The sequence below is a fragment of the Nicotiana sylvestris genome, chromosome 1 (genome assembly GCF_000393655.2).
Source record: "Nicotiana sylvestris chromosome 1, ASM39365v2, whole genome shotgun sequence".
In the NCBI taxonomy this organism is placed as follows: Eukaryota; Viridiplantae; Streptophyta; class Magnoliopsida; order Solanales; family Solanaceae; genus Nicotiana; species Nicotiana sylvestris.
Genome location: NC_091057.1, coordinates 146,518,530 through 146,538,159, shown reverse-complemented (window position 1 = coordinate 146,538,159; position 19,630 = coordinate 146,518,530).

Genomic DNA, 19,630 nt, shown 5'->3' with positions numbered 1-19,630 from the left:
CACCCTCGAATCCCGTGGTTCTAGCACGGTCGCTTAAATTGTTATAATGGCTAAATATCTGATTTAAATACATATTATGACTTACGTGCTTTTATTGAATTTAAAACCGCTTTTATTATTATCATTTATTTTTATAGAATTGCAACGTCGTGAAAATGCATCTCGAACCACGTCATAATCAATGCACCCGTAGTTGTTTGACACATTTCGACTCCGTTGAGATTTGGATTTGAGTCACATCAATGTGCACCCGGATTTAAGAATGTAATTTCAATTGAGTCGCGCCTAAAGAGTCTAACGCGTTATTATCTTTGGGGGAAGGCAGTGAAATTCACTAAACAGTCCATCCCAAATTCTAAGTATTTATTATGGTTAATTATTGAGGGCCCCGCAATTTACATTTTTAATTTGGCGAGACTCGTCTCATTATTTTAGAAAGGGATACCCTAAACCGACTACATTTCTATTATATTTGTCTCTAAAAAAGAAGAAAGAGAATACGTGCTTAATTAAATTGCTTGTTTGGCCAGTTTGACCTCTTATTAGTTATTGGATTAATTCCCTGCAAGGTGGAAAATTTTTGTGATTTATTGGACATGCTTTCAGCTTGATAAAAGAAATCGCATACAAGACAAATATCATGCTAAAAATTTACCCTAGGCGTCTGTTCCATTTTTATTCGAACTGACCTTTTAAACAGATTAACAGTATTGACTACTATAAGCTACTACCAATGGGATTCAGACGTGATCCTATAAACTGCCTAACACAACCCAATTTGATAGAGTTAGTTTAAACGATTCAGAATTATGATGAGTCTTTTTGTCGAATTAAAAGCATCCTGCCTTACATGTTAGGGAACAAGAATAGAAGCTGAGATTTAACTGCCAATATACTAAAACACACACGCACTCCTCGTCATACAGACAACTTAACAACTATAACCACATAGTGTTAAATAGACTAACTTCTATTAAGTACATATTGCACAAATATATATTTTAATGAGCTATAAACTGAAAATTACACAAGCCTAAGCACATTTAAGAGTTGTAAATGCAGCAAATGACCAGGCTCTTTTACATCTTTCATTTCATGCTTTTAGTGTTACATCAGTATGAGATTCGAGTGTGTACCTGGGAAATGCTTACAATTGAAGAAGTAGGGAAGTCAGTAGAGCAATAGTAGCATACACCAAACAACAGCAGTAACAGCAGATAATAACAGAACAAATCCCAGTGCAGGATGTAACTATAGCCGATGGAAAAGTGGAAAAATGACAGCAGTAGGCAATGTAGTAGAAACAAAACTCCAGACAGACCAACTCCAAGAATAAGCTAAATGCAACACACCACCAGTAATCTCAGTTGAGACTTGGAAGAATCAGTACTGCTTAAACAGATTGACAACAAATGAAATCCAAACAACAATAGGAAGAAACAGTTTCTGATTTTTCTGTATGTTTTCTGTTTCTTGCTCCCTCTCTACCTGTATATATCCTCTCTCAAGGTGTGTCTGTATATCCTATTCTGTGGTATCTCTCTGTGTATCTATGCTTTTAAAAGTCCCCCCCAAAATCCAGTCTAATTCTCAGTCCCCCCCCAAAAATTCAGTCTGATCTTTTCTTTTCTCCCCCTCCTCAATGTGTATGCCTTACTTCTCTTATCTCTCTATGTATTTCTTTTGAAAATCCAGAAAAATCCAGTCTGATCCCCCCCTCCTAATGGAAGTTCTGCCTCCTTTTATCCTAAACTCAGGCCATTTTGATTAGCCTGTAAAGCCATCAGGAACCCCCCTCCATGTGGTCTGTCCTCTTTTCAGTTTCCACTCAACTATTTAAGTATAACCCCTCCCATGATATTCCCTGACAAACCCTTTTAATCACCTTATTAAACTAAAAGCAGACATGGGCAGCAGGAATATAACCTGACAGCACATGCTGTCCAGTTATTCTTCTTCTCAAAAGGGCCTTTATGCACATGTTGTGCACAAATGCACATGCCACCAATTCAGATTGCAGCTAACAATCCAATCTTTTCATTTTCAGATTCAAATACAGCAACTATAAGTAACCATACTTGATTCTTACTTTGATTCAAACAAAGTTCCAGCAGGCAATAGATCAAATTGTTATCATTCCAACAGCTTGAAACTATTCGACGATATGTATCGAATCGACTATACTAATTATAACATGTACAATCGAAAACCATGATCAGACATCTAACAATATCAAACACACGATTCGGATTGTACTGACTGAACAAAAATTGTACTGGGGAATCAATTAATCAGTCAAATTTAAAGTTCGATTGATTGCATAGCTCATACACATATACACATTATCAGTGGATAGAAGAAAGACTCGATCAGACACAGAGGTTCAGGCAAGGCGGACATGACACAGTCGACAAACAATTCAAAAGATAAAATCAACTTAAACATTTTGGGGCAATAAACAAACATTCAATTACAACAAGACTCCTGAACTGATAGAAAAGAACACAAAAATACCTGAAATCTTGAAAAATCAGCAAACCCTAGCTCGGATTTGAATTGATCTTTCTTAGGGTTGAACGGACTTTAATCGAAGTGTTCTCAAATGAGAAACACTTCGATTAAGGTCCATTAGACCCTAATCACTTGGCTCAAACAGACCCAGATCAGTCACGAGGAACCCTAGGGCTCCTAAAAACAGATTTGGTATTTATGTTTCCCTGGTTAGATTCGGACCAAACCAAGCATGGTTTGGTCACGAGGGAGGTCCGGGGACTGTCTGGTATGAATCTAGGGCAGATCGGTGTAGATCGAGTTTTGACTCGAATCTTCAAATGAAGATTCGAGAAGGTGGGATGGGATTCGAGCTAAGTGGTTGGTGGATTTGGGTTCAGAATGGTGAGGTGCATCTATGGTGTTAAGGTGGGGGGTGACCGGCGTCCATGCCGCCGGGATTAATGGTGAAGGGAAAGGGGGCGGCTAGGGTTCCGGGGTTTGGGGTTTGAGGACGAAGGAGGGGTATTTGGATAGGGGGGTAGGGTATGATATGGGTGTAAGCACGTGATTTTTGCCCAATATAATAATTACTCCCAAAAATTCAAAAATAAAATAATTTTCCTTGGTGTGGAATTTCTGTGATATTTTGAATAATTATTTGTATTTGTCTGTGCGTGTTTATTTGCTAAATTAATAAAAAAATACAAAAATATGTCGCATTTTGCATGTAGGATTTAATTCTAAAATTTTTAGTAATTAAATTTGTTTTACAAAAATTAAAAATTACAAAAATAGGCATCGTTTGCATTTTTAGCATTTAATGTCCAAATATACAATTTTATGCTTAATTATTATTTAATTGTGCGTTAATTGTTATTGGGAGTTAATTTGCGCTTTTATAACTTAATTTAATTCTTAATAATAGTTTAAGTATTTTTATAATTTAGTTTTAGAGAAATAACGGAAGAAAAGAGAGCGAAAATATAAAGAAAGTCGGAATTGGGCCTCTTCTTCGATTTCAAGCCACATGCCCAAAAAATGGCCCAATCTTCCTTACGACTCAGTCCATTTCGAACTGGGTTGACCCAGTCCATAACCCAACACCCCTATTATCTTACAAACAACACAAAACAAAAAAAAAAAGAGAGGAAAAAACCCTAAAAAAGAAGCAAAGCCATCCGCCCCCCCTTTCCTATCTTCTTCTTCTTCCTCAAGTTTCTCAAGCTCCCATGGCTTCCCCCCCCCTCAAGCTCATCTATGGCTTTTCATTGTCACCCCGCACACACTTACATACCTCGTCTCGTCTCCAAACAGCCATAACTGCTGCCCAAAGCTCCTTCATCTTCGCCAAACAAACCTCGTCGTCCAGCCCGTTCCGCCATGGACGTCGTCATCCGAGCTGCTGCTTCATCTTCCTCCTTGACGAACAGCTCCTCGACGTCCCGTTCGAGCCAAACAGACCCATCAAGCTGCTCACTTCATCGTTCCAACTGCTCCAGCTCCTCCGTTGCCGCGAACACTGCCAGCCGCTGCCGCTGCTCCTCCTTCCTCCGCCGCTGCTTCTGCTTCTCGACGTCGTGCTGCTGCTCGTCGCAGCAGGTGTTGGACGGAATGCTGCTGCTGCTCGTCGCGGCAGTAGCTGCGGGCTGCTTCTACTTCTTCTTCGTCTTCGTCGTCCTTCGTTCGAGCTTTGGTCGAGGCTCGGACAGATTTGTTTACAATCAAAGTTCGTCGTTGATTCATCTCCGGTTAGTTGTTTTTGAGTTTTATTTTGTCCATATTTTGTTTGATATTTTCCGGATCCAAAATCGTTAAAGAATTCAATTCTTGTTTTGTTCGTTGTTCATCGTTGAAATCATTTTTCTAGTTTGTTCATGTTCATGTGCTTTGTTAAAATTAATTTTCAGATTTCAAAATAGAAGTTTAATTAGTTGTTTTCATGTTTATTTCATGTTTGTATTATTGTTTAAGTGAATATTTGTTAGTTTAATATTAGTTAGATACAAATTGAAGTTTAATTAATTGTTTCTTCAATTTGTTTCATGTATTTTATGTATTTTCCGGAAATTGTTAATATTGTTAAGTTCAAGTTTAAATTCATAATTGTTTCTTCTTAGGTTTTGTTTTGTCATTTGCCTAAAAGAATTTAGTTGTAATAAGGGAAGTATGTTGGTTTTAATCATTTGAATCCGTCGTTTTTATTTTTAGATTTAATTCATGTTCATATTATGTTTGTTTGATCTTGAATCCGAAATGTGTATAGTTTGATTTCTTGTTTACCATTTATGATTATTTCTTGAATTGGTCTCATAATCTTGTTTAAAGTTTAATATAAGAATTGTTTGTTGTAATGTTGTTAGAGTTGATTTTAAGTTCAATATGATTGAATTTAGAAATCTAAATATACTTGTTTGTTGTTGTTGAATCCGAAAATAGGATTGTTTGTTGCTAAAATATTGTTCAATCAAATTTTAGTTGTTCTTTGTTGTTCAATTTGTGTTCATGTGATTTGTTGTTGAAATGTTGAAGAAATCATGTTCATGTGATTTGTTGTTGAAATGTTGAAGAAATCATGTTCATGAAATTTGTTGTTTGAACATTGTTAGAAATTAATCATATTGTCTATATTTTGGTTAAGTTTGATTAATTGATGTGTTATAGCTGATGGGTAGTTTGGTAATTTATAGTACTTTCGGGGGTAAAATAGTAATTTGCAATAGGGTCGGAGGGGTAGTTTAGGAATTGTACATTTTGTAATTGTTTATATGAAGCATGGGGGACAAAATGAAATGGGGTGGGTTGTGATATAGTTGTTTAATATAAAGGGGGGACAAAACAAAATTTAGTGGGGGGAATCTTGTATTATTTTAAGTGAAGCATGAGGGACAAAATATAATGGGGTGATGTGATATGTTTATTTAATGTAATGGGGATGAGTGGGAAGATAATGGGTTGGGTAGAGAAAAAAATATTGATTTTAATTGATTAAAAGATTTATGGGATGGGTTATATATAGGAAGTCTTGAAATCAGAAAAAAGGAGGACGGATAGACAGAAAAACACACACATAAACAGAGAAAAAATACACAGATAAGAGAAACGAATCTGAAAGAAAAAATAAGAGAGAGAAAAGGGCTGAACATTTAAGAGAGAGAAAATTCCGAAAAATATTTAAACTTTCAAAATAAAAAAAAAACTTAAAAAAATATTCTGCTTTCTTTTGTTTTTTGAAATCAGAATTAATTGTTGTTTCATCAAAGATGTAAGCTTTTGTTTTTTTTGGGATTACTACTCCACCGGTCTATTATTGGGTTGTTAATGTTGCTGGGCTATTGTTGCTGTGTTGTACTGATTTTACTGCTGTTGCTGATTCTCAGATTCATTTCTTTTGCTTCCAATATCAGGTACACAACTGAAAAGCTGGTTATTGTAATCCGAAATATGAAGCATGAATACATATGAAGAATGAAAATTTGAAGTTTTAATTTCGTTTTTTTCTTTGTTCCTTTTGTTGATTGTATTTAAGCTATTTCATGAATTACTAAATAATAGCTGGAATAAGAAAATAATATCATAAGTTAGTCTGTAATAAATCAGTTCGGCAAAACAGGTTAATTCACTAGTTATGAAGGCTTCAAGATTATAGGTTGATCATGAACAAGTAGCTAAATTTAGCTAAAACACGAATTTAAATTAAACATCGTAAATTAGGCATTAAGGCATGACTTGAGCTTAAGCAAGATTAGAAGAACGTTTAAGTCTAATAAACTTTCTAATAAGCTTTAGTAATTATGGTTAAATCTAGTTTCAAATGATTGTGAATAATTAATCTCAATAATATTTTTTTTAAAAAAATAACAATGCTGAGTTTTAATCTAGCTATATTTGTTTATTTTGAATATTAGTTGTTGAATTTTTATTTTATTTATAATTTCGAAATTAAGAGAAAAATTTTTTTTTCATCAATATTTGTATTAACCAAGCAATTAGCATGTCATGTTTTCTTAAAATTATAAAAGCTAGTAATTAATTAGGATTTTTCTTTCTTTATTTTAGAGACTAATTTTTATAGAAAAAATGTAGTCGCTTTAAGATTTGTCCATTTAAAATAAATGAGATGAGCCTCGCTTAATGAAATGTATAGATTTCGGGGCCCTCAATAAATGTACAGTTAATTGCTTAGAATTAGGGAGGAGCCGTTTTAGCAAATTTCACGGCCCTACCCAAAATAATGACACGCTAGTCGCTCTAGGCGCGTATTTAATAATGTTATTTCCTTAAATACGGGTGTGCATTTATGTAACCCAAATCTAAATCTCAACGGAGTCGAAATGTGTCGATAACCACGGGTGCATTGATTGCGACGTGATTTGAAATACGTTTTCACAATGTTGCAATTTTTCGTAAAAAATAAATAATGATAAAAGCAGTTTTAAAAGTTAAATTTGCATATAAGTTCTTAATTGTTTAAAAATCAGACAAATGAGCCAAATATGACAATTGAGCGACCGTGCTAAAACCACGGAATTCGGGAATGCCTAATACCTTCTCCCGGGTTAACAGAATTCCTTATCCGGATTTCTGGTTCGCGGACTGTAATACAGAGTCATTCTTTTCCTCGATTCGGGATTAAAATTGGTGACTTGGGACACCCTAAATCTCCCAAGTGGCGACTCTGAAATAAATAAATAAATCCCGTTTCGATTGTCCTTTAATTGGAAAGAACTCCCTTCACCCCTCGCGGGGGCGGAAAAAGGAGGTGTGACAGCTCTGGCGACTCTGCTGGGGACTTTTATTGGTAACCCAGAACCACTGGTTCGGGGTTAGAGATTCGAGCTTAGATAAATTGTTATATTTGGCTTTATCTGATTTTTACATGTTTGAGCCTAATGTGCTAAATGCTGCTTTTACCGCTTTGATATTATTTGACTGTATATATAAACTGTGCCGAACCCTTCTCTCTTCACCTCCGGGGATGTGCTTACTGGTTGAGACTCCCTATTCTGTTAGTGTTATACCCTGAAATAAGAAAGAGGTCGGACAAGTTACGAAGCCGGATGGCCTTTTGGTTCCCGGTAAGTTGCCCCCTCCTCGACTCGAGTTGTCCGCTCGGGTACACAGTCTAGTACACTGACCCAGGTTTTGAATATAGAATAACGTGACTTCATGCCGGATCCCTAGTAGGAACGCTTATTTGCATCACGTTGCATTTGACTTAGGGGACTCAACACAGGGGTTGGGTCCGTCTAGGACTAGCAACCTGAAATGAAAAGACCATTCTGATGCATCCTACTTGCTCTGTACATATATTTGTTTCGAACTTGCATGTTGACCGGTTTCTGAATCTCGGGAAGGTTGGAAAATTGAAGAAAAAAAAAGGGAAAAAGAATATATCAGTTAGGGAGTTAATTGATTATTTTAGAAAAAAAAAACCAATGACCAATTACTGGCGAAACTCTGCCGAAATTTTGAAAAAAAAGAGGAAAATATTTTATTTTGTCTTACTAAAAAATATATATATAAAAAAAAGAGTCTTTTATTTTTTTTGGAAAAATAGATTGTTTTATTGTTTGTTGAAAATGAAAAAAAATCGTTATTTTGTCTTTTTCAAAAATAGAAAAGGAAAATAGATTGTCTTGCCAGGAAAAAATAAAAATGGAAAAGAGTCATGTTTTAAAATAGTTCGGTTAATTTGCCCGAACTACGCGGGTTTGATTCTTACCGGATGTGAGATACGTAGGCAACCCTCATCGGGTCCAACCCCCCTTTTGCTACTAAAAAAGCCAAAAACAAATAAAAAAAAACAAAAAAAACATGTCAAGATTTTTAATTTTGTCATAAATAAGTCGGGTGATGTCCAACTTCCCTTTTTTAAAAATAAATAAATAATAATAATAGAAAAATATATATGTCAAATTTCTAAGAAGTCGGGTGACGCTGTTTTATGAAGACATAGCCGAATGTTCCGGAAGGGGACGCCGGAAGGTTGACTTTGCATAAACAACCACATTTGGGTCATATTTAAGATTTGGTCCAGTTGACCCACACAGCCTTAAAAATCTTCGTCCCCGAGACGTTGAAAGGCCGTGTTTGCAATATTGAGTTTCCTAATTTGAAAAACGATAAAAAAAAGAGTCATAAATAAGTCAGGTGATGTTGTTATGTCATAAATAGCCAAATATTCCCAAACGGGGCACCGGAGGGCTGACTTTGCATAAACAACCACCTTTGGTCGTATTTTGATTTTTGACCTTCACAGCCTTAAAATTTTTGCCCCTGAGGCGCAGGAAGGCCGTGTCGCAATATCGGGTCTTTTATCTAAAAATATTAGAATTAAGAATTGAGTTCTTCATTTAAAATATAGGGTTAATTTTGAGTCGATAATATAGATAGTAGTTTTTGGAGTTAAATAAAAGTTTTCTTTTGCTTAAACGCTTTAATAAATGTGCAGGATGAGCACAACAATAAATGAGCCTTTTTCAATAATGACCAAAATCCCTTTTGAGCTGCAATTGTGGTGGAATGATTTGGGCAAAGAAGGGCAAGACGAAGTGAGAAAATATTTGAAAGACCTTCCGGATTTATTAGACATTCAGCCTCGGGGGGATATCATCAGGGCATTGGTCGCCCATTGGGATTCGGCACATAATGTGTTTCATTTTTCAGACTTTGAACTCACCCCAACAATAGAGGAAATAGCGGGGTACATTGGAAGTGACCAATCTCCATTGAGATTCAAATACTTGATTGCTCCTAGGGCCATTACCATACATCAATTCCTGGATTCCTTGAAAGTACCCCAGACAGTTCATCACTCAGATTTTGCAAAGGGTTTTTGTAGTTTCCGCTTCATGTATGATAGATATGGCCATGTGGGCGGGTTCAATAATCCAGACTTTAAGCTTTGCAGCAGAAATAGCCGACAAAAAAGGGAGGAACACAGGCGAGTGGCATTTATGGTTGCTTTTTTGGGTCTCGTAATATTCCCAAGGAAAGATGGTAATATTGATTTGAAAGTAGCAGGCATCGTCAGTACTTTGCAAACCATGGGGAAAAGCACTTTAGCACCTATGATTGTGGCTGATATCTTCAGAGCTCTCACTGCGTGCAAAGCTGGGGGCAAATTTTTTGAGGGATGTAACTTATTGTTACAAATGTGGATGATTGAGCATTTGTGCCCGCGCTCTCAGTTATTGAGTTATGGCTCGGCTGAGAAAACTTGTATAGGGGAATTTTGTACGAGAATCAAAGGGGTTGGTCTACCTGAAGGAGTCACAGCTTGGGCATTATTATTTCGGAACCTCGAGGCTAGCCAGATACAGTGGGTGCTTGGATGGTTGTCTGTCGAGGAAGTCATATATATGCCAGCAGCCCGACCGCATTTTTTGTTAATGGGACTCAAAAGCATACAACCTTATGCACCGTATCGGGTTCTGAGGCAACTCGGTAGATATCAAGTAATACAGAGAGATGAAGATTTAAGTACCCAAGTTATCGAAATTAGTCCTGATGGTCGATTCCCCGAGGAAGAGGTTCGTCAAATTTGGAGTGAGTGTCAATATCTGATGGCAAACACTTGTGTGTCTGATAGGGTAGAGGGGAAATTGCTCCAGGGTATCACGAATGGTTTAGAGGTGACGTGGCATATGGAAGACCGGCTAAAAGACCTCATCTCGAAGATTTCGCCAAGTCGTCCCAAGAGCAGTGGGATTGGTTAGCAAAGGAAGAAAGCTATCGAGTTGAGATTGGTAAATTAAAGCAACAAGTCGAGAGTCTGAAATTCGAGAGCAGTGTACAGGTTGCCGAGGATCAAGGTGAAAAGAATAGACTAGCCAGAGAAAATGACGCTCTTAAAGCCCAAGTCCGACAGTTGAAGATAACCATCGATAAGCAACCGAGGAGCCGATCCGATGAACAATTGGTAAAAAGATTGGAAAGCGAAGTCAGAGAATGGCGGGATGAGCTAGGAAAAGCTGAAAATGTCATGGCAGAACTTAAAGCACAATGGGCGACAAGAACCGAAGAGCGTCGCCAATACTTGAATCAGTTGAAAAGGGACCATGAGAAAATTGTTGCCAATTTAAAGAGAAAAGTAGTTGCCCTTGAAGGTAGAGCGGTTAGGCAGGCTAGAGACTTCGAAACTGAAAGCGGACATTGTTACAACTTGTTAGCCCAAATGGAGGCAGAAGTGCAACAGCTGCAAGACCAGCACTTGCAAGACTCCCGAGCTTTAAAGACGTGCAGCGATCAGATAAGACGCTTGCTCATAGAAAAGAAGCAAACAAAAGACAGGATTAGAGCCATTGCTCATGCTATTGTCAGGAGATGCCGGGTTTGTGAAGACATGACCCGTACTACTTTTATCTCAGCAGTGATGATCTATGTGAAGCGAACCATGAATGAGTTAGAGCAGCTTGAAAGGGATTTGGATCCTAGACCCGCGGCGAGGCCGAACGACGCCCCGCGGATACCTAAGTTTGAAGCACTAGAATATGCATAGTCCGTGTCTTTGAGTGTCTACCATTTCGAGTCAGTCTTTTGTACGTCCGTTATCTTTCTGGATTGAGTATGTTTGCAGCTTAGAGTTTTTGTTTGCTTTCAGATTGCGTTTGTTAGTTTCTTTCCAAAACAAAAGATGTCGAGTTTGTAAGAGTCTGTTTATTAATGAAAGTTGAGCATTTTATTTCCACCCTTATTTTTACATTTATCTTCATGAACTACGCTTGGTTTGATTCGTGCGGGGTCACGATACGTAGGCAATCTCCATAAGATTCGACCATAACCGAAAAGGAAACAAAAAGAATGAAAAGGAAAATATAAGGAAAACCAAGAAAAATAGAAAGAAAGAAAAGAGCGGAAAAAAGAGAGAGAAAAGAAAAAAGCACAAGAGAGGGATAAGGCGAGGAGAAGAAAAATGAAACAAGGAATGAAATGCCGGGATGACGCATGCAATCGGGCAAACGCATAATAGAAAGGAATAACTGTATAAGTGCATTCATGCCAACGTGTGGTTGTTAAATCTGTTAAGACCTAATCGCTAACAAAGTGGTTGTCTAAATGTGTGATACCAGGCAGGTGGTTAATTGATTGGCAATTCTGGCAACTCATCCATACAACACCCGGTCGAAAGATCAAGTAAAAATGACAGGGCAGGATTCGGAAATCAGCATCGTAGACCCTTCGAATGAGGTTGAGGTAACAGATGTGGGTGCTATGAAAGAAGAGATGAGGAAATTAAAAGCACAAATGGCTGAAATGCATCAGGCATGGTCGCAGGGACACCCAGCACCACTATATCCTGCCAACCCATCTTACATCCCACCCTTGGCTCAAGCTCAGGAGCCTATCACTCCCCACGCATCTTCAGTTTTCCCTTATCAGGCCCAGGGTTATGGTACCACGTCATACGCTCCCCCAGCTCCACCCTCCAAACAAAACCCTCCACCACCCATGGTTCCCATCTTTGTGGCACCTCCCCCAGCTCCACTACATAGATCATCCAGTGAGCCGCTATTCCAAGCCCACGACACCCAATATTACCCTCCCGAACCCACTTTCAAAGCGCATGAGCCATATACCTCCTCTCCCCATTTTGAAATCCCGGGAGAAGTTGAGAAACCGGTTAAGAATGCAGAACAAGAGGAGGTGATTCATAAAGTCAAAAGCCTGGAGCAATCCTTCAGGAACATGCATGGTTTAGGAAACCAAGTTAGTGTCGCATACAAAGATTTGTGCCCTTTTCCTGATGTACAATTGCCTGCGGGGTTTAAAATGCCGAAGTTTGACTTATATGAGGGGCACGGTGACCTAGTAGCCCATCTGCGTGATTTTTGTAGCAAAATGAGAGGGGCTGGGGGAAAAGATGAGTTGTTGATAGCATATTTCGGGCAAAGCCTGAGCGGGTCAGCGCTAGAATGGTACACGAGGCAAGACCCCGGCCGATGGTATACATGGGATGATTTGGCCCAGGCATTCATCGGCCATTTTCAATATAACCTCGAAATAGTCCCTGATCGTCTGTCATTGTTGAAACTAGAAAAGAAGCCTGGGGAAAGTTTTAGAGAGTTTGGTTTCCGCTGGAGGGAACAAGCTGCAAGGGTTGATCCTCCCATGCGGGAGAGTGAGATGGTAGATTACTTCTTGCAAACATTGGAACCTACCTATTTTGGTCATCTAGTGACATCTGTCGGGAAGTCGTTTAATGAAGTGGTAAAGATGGGAGCCATGATTGAAGAAGGATTGAAATCTAACAAGATCTTGAGCTACTCGGCGTTGAAAGCAACCACCCAGGCCATCCAAAGCGGTACTGGTGGTGTGCTAGGGAAGAAGAAGAAAGAAGAAGTTGCTACAGTTGAAGCTAATATTTGGTCCAGGCACAATAATCGTCCACTCTACTTACAACCAACCCAGACCCCACCACCCAAACTATCAATATACCCCATATGGTCCACCACAACACTATTATCCACCACCAGAACCACACTTTTCTATTCACCACGCCCAGACCTACACTCAACCCCCAGTGCACTCGCAATGGCATACACCAAGTCCCCAAAATACACAGCCACACCCACAAAACACCTATCCACCTCCCAGGGCTAACAGACCAGGAACCAGCTTCCGCCCAAACCAAGCTTTTAGAAATGAGAAGGCCCCAAACAAAAAAACATTTACTCCGCTGGGAGAATCTTACACTTCTCTTTTCCACAGATTGAAACAGTTGGGGATGCTGACCCCAGTTGAATCCAAAGCACCAAATCCTCTTCCCAGAAACCTGGACCACTCTGTTAGCTGCGAGTATTGCTCAGGGATGCCGGGGCACGATACTGAAAAATGTTGGAAGTTGAAAAACGCAATCCAAGAGCTCATTGATAATCGCCGTATTGAGGTACAGGCTCCAGAGGCCCCGAACATCAATCAAAATCCGTTACCAGCGCATTATGAGGCCAACATGATCGAACTGATACATAAGGGGGCAGAGCCTAAGAAACCTTCGCAGGTGGTTATGGTGATTCGTTCTACGGAAACCAAAGAAAAGACAGTGAGTGCAAGGCCAGTGGTTCAGTTAAAAGCAGTAGAAGACAAGCCAGTGCTAGTAATGGGAAAGGGATCGTTTGTGGCCGAGAAAAAGCAGGAGCCAGTCAAGATAGTGGTACCAAGGTCAGTATCCATGCCCGTGGTGGTCGTGAAGGGAGTCTATATAGAGCCGGTTGTCATAAAACCGGTAGTCCAGTTACCCATGGTTGATAGCAAAGCCGTACCCTGGAAATATGACAAAGTAGTGGTGACATACAAAGGAAAGGAAATTGAGGAAGAAAGTTGTGAAGCACAGGGACTGACCCGGTCAGGACGTTGTTTCGCCCCTGAAGAGTTGAGAAAAGCTAAGGGCGCAAAAGACAATCCAGTACCAGTTAAAAAGGCTGTAACAGAAGAAGAGGCAGAAGAGTTTCTGAAAAAGATGAAAGGATAAGATTATTCCATTGTTGAGCAACTGAGAAAAACACCGGCCCAAATCTCATTGTTGTCATTATTAATTCACTCTGATGAGCATTGCCGAGCTTTAATGAAGATATTGAATGAGGCTCATGTGCCTGACAAAATCTCAGTAAACCATTTAGAGACAATTGCCAACAAGATCTTTGAAGTGAACAGGATAGCATTTTCTGATGATGAATTGCCTATGGAAGGCACAGAACACAACAAGGCTCTCTATTTGACGGTCAAATGTGAAGGTTCAATGGTTACTCGGGCACTAATCGATAACGGGTCGAGCGCTAATATTTGCACGTTATCCACATTGAACAAGTTAAAGATTGATGAGGATAGAATCCGCAAAAATAGCATTTGTGTTCGAGGGTTCGATGGAGGGGGAACAAACACGGTAGGAGATATTGTACTCAAATTGACTATTGGCCCAGTCGAGTTCACGATGGAATTTCAGGTGTTGGATGCTGCAGTATCCTATAATCTTTTGTTGGGTCGCCCGTGGATTCATGCGGCAAAAGCCGTGCCCTCCACAGTGCACCAAATGATCAAATTCGAGTGGGATAGACAAGAAATTGTGTTACATGGGGAAGATCCCACATGCGCCATGAATGATGCCATTGTACCTTTTATAGAGACCGAAGATGATAAAGGGCCATGAGTGTATCAGATCCTCGACACGGTTCCAGTGAGCAGGGTGCCTGAGGGTAAAAGCATGCCATGTCCTAGGGTGTCAGCTGCGACCGTCATGGTAGTGTCAGAAATGTTGAATAACGGGTTCGTGCCCGGGAAGGGTTTGGGGGTTGAACTGCAGGGCATTACTCAACCTGTGTCTTTGCCCAAAAATCTGGACACCTTCGGGTTAGGGTTCAAACCAACAGCGGCAGATGTCAGAAAGGCCCGTAAATTGAAGAAGAAAGCTTGGGTGCTCCCTAAACCAATTCCTCGATTGTCCAGGTCCTTCGTCAGACCGAGTATTAAGAAACAATCATTGGCAAAGATGTCAGGTTCGTTAATTGAGGCGGATGGGAATTTGGATAAGGTGTTTGAGAAAGTATTTGCTGAAGTAAACATGGTTGAGGCCGGGGAAGGGTTAATGAAATGCAATTTTCTTCGTCCCTAATTCTCTTTCCATTTTCTTTTCTTTTCTTTGTACAGTTCTTTTTATGCTGATATCAATGACATGACATGCATGAGGAATCTTCGGCCCAGTTTTAAAAGCCAATCTAGTTCAGAAGTAATAATACAAGAGATCGAGTGTGATGATGGGGTGGATTGTAATAATGATGAAGCTTATGAGGAAATTAGTAAAGAATTAAGTCACTTTGAAGAAAAACCCAAACCTAACCTAAATGACACAGAAGCAGTTAATCTAGGGGACCAAGACAATGTACGGGAAACTAAAATAAGTGTTCATTTGGAGCCACAACTCAAGGAGGAGATAATTAAAGTATTGCATGAGTACAAAGACGTTTTTGCATGGTCATATGATGATATGCCGGGTCTAAGCACCGATTTGGTGGTTCATAAATTGCCCACTGATCCAGCACTCCTCCCTATCAAGCAGAAGTTGAGAAAGTTCAAAACAGACATAAGTGTGAAGATCAAAGAAGAGATCACCAAGCAGTTTGAGGCAAGGGTCATTCAGGTTACACGGTACCCCACTTGGTTAGCCAATGTCGTGCCTGTGCCAAAGAAAGATGGCAAGACCAGGGTGTGCGTCGATTATCGAGACCTTAACAAGGCAAGCCCAAAAGATAATTTCCCACTGCCCAACATCCATATACTGATCGACAATTGTGCCAAACATGATATTGGCTCTTTTGTGGATTGTTATGCGGGTTATCATCAGATTCTAATGGATAAGGAAGATGCAGAAAAGACGGCATTCATCACGCCGTGGGGAACGTATTGTTATCGGGTCATGCCGTTTGGTTTGAAAAATGCTGGGGCAACTTATATGAGGGCCATGACAACTATCTTCCATGATATGATACATAAAGAAATCGAGGTATACGTGGATGATGTGATCGTGAAGTCTAGACAGCAATCTGACCATGTCAGAGATTTGAAAAAATTCTTTCAAAGGCTTCTCAGGTACAATCTTAAGCTCAATCCTGCGAAATGTGCTTTCGGGGTGCCATCTGGGAAGTTGTTGGGATTTATAGTTAGCCGGAGGGGTATTGAATTAGACCCGTCAAAGATCAAAGCTATTCAGGAGTTGCCACCTCCAAGAAACAAAACCGAGGTGATGAGTTTGTTGGGAAGACTGAACTATATCAGCAGGTTCATTGCTCAGCTCACGGCAACGTGTGAACCAATTTTCAAATTGTTAAAGAAAGATGCCGCGGTCAAATGGACTGATGAATGCCAGGAGGCTTTTGATAAGATAAAGGGGTATTTGTCAAACCCACCCGTGTTGGTCCCACCAGAACCAGAGAGGCCTTTGATTCTGTATCTGACAGTTGTGGACAGTTCATTCGGCTGTGTACTGGGGCAGCATGATGTTACGGGCAGAAAGGAGCAGGCTATCTACTATCTCAGTAAGAAGTTCACATCTTACGAGGTCAAGTATACTCATCTGGAAAGGACATGTTGTGCCCTAACTTGGGTGGCACAGAAATTGAAACATTACTTGTCATCTTACACCACTTACCTTATATCTCGCTTGGACCCGTTGAAGTATATTTTCCAGAAACCCATGCCCACAGGAAGGCTTGCAAAGTGGCAGATCTTACTTACAGAGTTCGACATTGTCTATGTGACACGGACTACCATGAAAGCACAGGCATTAGCCGATCACTTGGCTGAGAACCCCGTTGATGAAGATTATGAGCCTTTGAAAACTTATTTCCCTGATGAAGAGGTAATGCACATTGAAGAATTAGAACAAGCTGAGAAGTCGGGATGGAAACTTTTCTTTGATGGGGCCGCCAATATGAAAGGCGTAGGAATAGGTGCGGTACTTATTTCGGAAACAGGTCAGCATTACCCCGTTACAGCTCGGCTTCGTTTCTACTGTACAAACAACATGGCAGAATATGAGGCGTGTATATTGGGATTGAGATTAGCTGTGGATATGGGTGTACGGGAAGTCTTGGTCATGGGTGACTCGGACTTACTGGTACACCAGATTCAAGGGGAATGGGAAACACGGGACTTGAAGCTTATACCGTATCGGCAGTGTCTGCATGAGCTTTGCCAGCGTTTTCAGGCCATAGAATTCAGACACATTCCAAGGATTCATAATGAGGTTGCTGACGCTTTGGCTACTTTGGCGTCAATGTTGCACCATCCAGATAAGGCCTATGTTGATCCATTGCAGATTCAAGTCCGTGATCAGCATGCTTACTGCAATGTGATAGAAGAGGAAATCGATGGAGAGCCATGGTTCCATGATATCAAAGAGTACATCAAAGCGGGAGTGTATCCAACGCAGGCCACCGGTGATCAGAAAAGAACAATTCGACGGTTGGCAAGTGGGTTTTTCCTTAGTGGAGGAGTACTGTACAAAAGAACGCCAGAGCTCGGTTTGTTGAGATGTATAGATGCACGGCAGGCCACAACTATCATGACTGAGGTGCATTCCGGAGTTTGCGGACCGCATATGAGTGGGTATGTTCTAGCAAAGAAGATTCTCCGAGCAGGTTATTATTGGCTCACGATGGAGCGAGATTGTATCAGTTTTGTGCGTAAGTGTCATCAATGCCAAATACATGGAGATTTGATTCATGCTCCACCATCAGAATTACATACGATGTCCGCGCCATGGCCTTTTGTTGCATGGGGCATGGATGTTATTGGGCCAATTGATCCAGCAGCATCAAATGGGCACAGATTTATCTTGGTAGCTATAGATTATTTTACCAAATGGGTGGAAGCGAAGACATTCAAGTCTGTGACCAAGAAGGCTGTAGTTGACTTCGTGCATGCAAATATCATATGTCGGTTTGGGATCCCAAAGGTAATCATCACAGATAATGGGGCTAATCTTAATAGTCATTTGATGAAGGAGACATGTGAGCAGTTTAAGATTGCTCACAGGCACTCTACTCCGTACCGTCCCAAGGCAAATGGTGCGGTTGAAGCGGCCAATAAGAACATAAAGAAAATACTCCGGAAGATGGTTGAAGGATCTAGACAATGGCACGAGAAATTGCCTTTTGCATTGTTAGGATATCGCACCACCATGCGTACCTCGGTAGGGGCGACTCCTTACTCATTGGTATATGGTACCGAGGCAGTAATACCCGCAGAAGTGGAAATCCCATCTCTGCGAATCATTGCAGAGGCTGAAATCAATGATGATGAATGGGTGAAAAGCCGTCTTGAGCAGTTGAGTTTGATCGATGAGAAAAGATTGGCATCAGTGTGTCATGGCCAACTGTACCAACGAAGAATGGCAAGAGCATACAACAAAAAAGTACGTCCAAGGAAATTTGAAGTCGGGCAATCTAGTACTGAGGCGGATCTTGCCTCATTGGGCTGAGGCAAAAGGAAAATTTGCCCCAAACTGGCAGGGACCATTTGTAGTAACCAGAGTGTTGTCTAATGGAGCATTGTATTTGACAGATGTGGAAGGAAAATGTGTAGAAATGACCATCAATTCCGATGTGGTCAAGAGATATTATGTATGATTTCTTTATTTTCTGAATGTATCTGTTCATATTTGGCATATCTTAAAGATTGAAATGATGAAGGCATTTTGTTCTGCTATCCAAACACTCATATCCCTTGTTATCCCCTTCGAGCCTTACTTATTTTTCATACACCTCTTTCGGAATCAGCGGCATTATCAGAGAACACAAGTGCCGAACATAAAGAAAAGAAGGAAAAAAAAAGAAAAAGAAAAGAAAAGTGAAAAAAAGGAAAGAAGAGAAACATAACAACGTAGTCTCTATGAAGTGAACTACGTTTGACTTGATCCCGAAAGGGTACGTAGGCAGCCTTACTCCGAGGTTCAGTCATACCAAATAGAAATCCAAAAATCCCCAAGCAAGAAACTGGGGCAGAAGTGGTGATTGTTATGAAAGTTGGATTCCGAAAGTTGTAATTTGAACCCATTTGAATTGTTTTGAGCCTTTTATACCTTTCTTTCTAAATCAATCCAAAAGCCTACATTACGGACCGAAGAAAGACCTTATGATCAGTTTTGAGAAATGCCAAGATGAACAGGTAGGAATAACCCACGACAGGGGCAACACTCTGGTTCGAGCAAGAAGAACAAAAATAAATGAGAGAGTCTTATGGGTGAAAACCCTCACGGGCACCGTAAGGCGACGGGAGCTGAGAGAAAAATAAATGAGAGAGTCTTGTTGGTGAAAACCTTTACGGGCACCTCAAGGCGAAGGTGAGATAAGAAATGGAAAACTGAGAAAGGTATGTTGATAGAAACCGTTTCGCGGTACCGCAGGGAAACAAGGTTAAGGTCTAGATAAATCAAACAAGTGATGGAAGTTCTGGGCAATGAGGTACGGCAATTGAGAGTTGTTTGTTTGGACAGATTGGGCTGATTAATCCAAAATGCATGTCTTGACCATTGGTACTAGTTGTCTCGTTCAGATAAGTTTCTTTTCTTTCTCTTTTCAAACAGTCATCTGGTTTTGGATTCTTCTTATCCTTAACTCAAAAATCATTTCATTTTTCTTTTGAG